Here is a 2,965-nt window from a genome sequence, read left to right on the forward strand (position 1 = left end):
AGGGACAGCACCCAGGCCCAGAATTCAAGACCCACAACTGACAAAATCAATTAATATACATATATATATATAAATGAAGTGTGTTGTTCACAGAAAAATCCACTTTTTTGTTGTTGTTGTTGGTCATGGGACTTGAACTCAGGGCCTAGGTACTGTCCCTCAGCTCTTCAGCTCAAGGCAAGAGCTCTACCACTTGAGCCACAGTGCTACTTCGTTTTCTGGTGGCTAATTGGACTTTCCTGCCTGGGCTGGCTTTGAACTGTAATCATCAGATCTCAGCCTCAGTAGCTAGGATTACAGGTATGAGCCACCAGTGCCCTTATTTATTTATTTATTTAGCCAGTCCTGAGGCTTGAACTCACAACTGAGCACTATCCTTGAGCTGCTGTTTTTGTTTTTTTTTTCCCAGTCATGGGGCTTGAAATCTGGGCCTGGGTGCTGTTCCTCAGCTCTTCAGCTCAAGGCAAGTGCTCTACCACTTGAGCCACAGCACCACTTCCAGCTTTTTCTATTTATGTGATGCTAAGGAATCGAACCCAGGGCCTCATGCATGCAAGGCAAACTACCTCTGAGCCACCTTCCCAGACCTCCTTGAGGAGCTTTTTGCTCAAGTCTAGCACTATACCACTTGAGCCACAGTGCCACTTCTGGCTTTTTCTGTTTATGTAGTGCTGAGGAATCGAACCCAGGGCCTTCTGCATGCTAGGCAAGCACTCTACCACTAAGTCACTTTCCCTGCCCCTAAATCCACAAATTGGAAAGAATAGGAATGCAGTAGACTCCCAGGCAAAGAAGCCATGGGACAGCCCAAGGCTCTGAGTTCAAACCCCAGTACCCCTCACAAAATAGTGCCTACGGAGTTATAGAGAATCCAACCACATAAGAATTAAAAAAAAAAAAAAATGTGTGTGTTTGCCAAGGAAGCTGGGTAAAAGGTGCACGAACATAAAGCAGACAAGAGAGCAAATTCCTGTAGTCCCAGCAATCAGGACATTGAGCCCTCAGTATTGGGCGCACGCACACACACACACACACACACACACACACACACACACGACAGGATGTTGCTATTTTTGCTTGAGCTGGCTCCATATTTATAATCTTCCTGCCACTGCCTTCTAAGTAGTTGGGATTACAGGCAGGTGTCACAGAATCCAATGTCACTTCCTGGAGGTGGAATAACACAGATTTCTGCCTGGGCTAGCCAGGAACTTCGATCTTTCCTATATCAATTACCCAAGTAGCTGGAATTACAAGCCGTAAACCACCAACACTTGCTAATCACAAAATCTCTCACAAGTCTAAGAGGAAGGCAGGGGCGAGTTCAAAGAAGAGGTGATCATGGTAGTGAGGTGCATAATGCTGAAGGTGGAGGAATTCGTCCCGAGCCTAAGATTGCCATGGGGAAGGTGGTGAGGCAGAGCACAGACACCGCCTCTGTGCAATAGAGCCCCGCCCCCAATAAGCCCCACCCATTCCAGCACAGCCCTGCCCAAAGCAGCCCCGCCCCATGACACACACACCCATAAGGCCCGCCTCTTGCCAGGACAGCCCCGCCCCCCAAACAGCTGGGTCTCTTGGAGCCATCCCTGCCCACACCTGATTTCAGCTTAGTGAAGCCTGCCTTGACTTCTGGCCCCTAGAACTCAGGTGGGTAAATTGGTGTTCTTTTAAGATGCTACATTTGTGGGGACATGTTTCAGTGGCAGAACAGCTAATCTCATCCCTGTGCTCTGGGATATTTGGGAGACCATCACAGCCTTCCATTTTCTCCCTAAGCACTTTTCTGAGCTTTTCTTTACAGGGAGACTTTTAAATCCAACCACAATTTCATTATTGAGCACAAGGGATTACACTAATTCCTTAATATAAAACACTTGGAACCATTAATATTTTTTTTTTTTTCTTTTCTTTGTCAGTCGTGGGGCTTGAACTCTGGGCTTGGGCGCTGTCCCTCAGCTCTTCCACTCAAGGCTAGTGCTCTACCACTTGAGCCACAGCGCCACTTCTGGCTTTTTCTGCTTATGTGGTGCTGAGGAATCGAACCCAGAGCCTCATGTATGCAAGGCAAGCACTCTACCACTGAGCCACCTTCCCAGTCCCCATTAATATGTTTTTTGACATTAATAAATGTTTATGCTGGGCATGGTGGCACATGTCTATAATCCCAGCACTGGGATAGAGGTTAGAGGGTGCAGAAGCCAACCTGAAATGTGTAATGAGACTCTCAAAACAAAAAAAAAAACAATAAAATGTTAATTTGAATGAATCAATGCAAATTATTTTCTTGGAAAGCTAATATAAGCATAGACTCAGGATCTTGGCTTGGTCCCTGAGTTCTTCTGCTCAAGGCTCACACTCCACCACTTGAGCCACAGTGCCACTTACAGCTTTTTCTGAGTTAGTTTATTGGAGATAAGAGTGTCACAGACTTTCCTGCCTGGACTGGCTTTGAACTGTGACCCTCAGATCTCAGCCTCTTGAGTAGCTAGGATTACAGGTGTGAGCCACCAGTGCCCAGATCAGTCTTTGTTTTTTTGTTTTGTTTTTGTCGGTCATGGGGCTTGAACTCTGGGCTTGGGCGCTGTCCTTGCACTCTTCAGCTCAAGGCGAGCGCTCTACTGCTTGAGCCACAGCGCCATTTCCGGTTTTCTAGTGGTTCATTGGAGATAAAAGTCTCACGGACTTTCCTGCCTGGGCTGGCTTTGAACCGTGATCCTCAGATCTGAGCCTCCTGAGTAGCTAGGATTACAGGCATGAGCCACCGGTGCCTGGCTAGTCATAGGTTTTTGAGATAAGGTCTTGCTATGTAGCCCAGCTTCGGTTGAGAATTTATGAGCCTCCTGTCTCAGCCTCCTGAGTGCTGGGATTACAGTAATGCAACACCCTACCCAGTTAGAAGTGTGAGATTAGGATAGAGTCCAACGGAGCTATTTTAATGTTTTTCAGTTCCTTGTGCTTTCAG

The sequence above is a fragment of the Dipodomys spectabilis genome, unplaced genomic scaffold, assembly GCF_019054845.1.
Source record: "Dipodomys spectabilis isolate Male_0828 unplaced genomic scaffold, ASM1905484v1 ptg000266l, whole genome shotgun sequence".
NCBI classification, from domain to species: Eukaryota; Metazoa; Chordata; class Mammalia; order Rodentia; family Heteromyidae; genus Dipodomys; species Dipodomys spectabilis.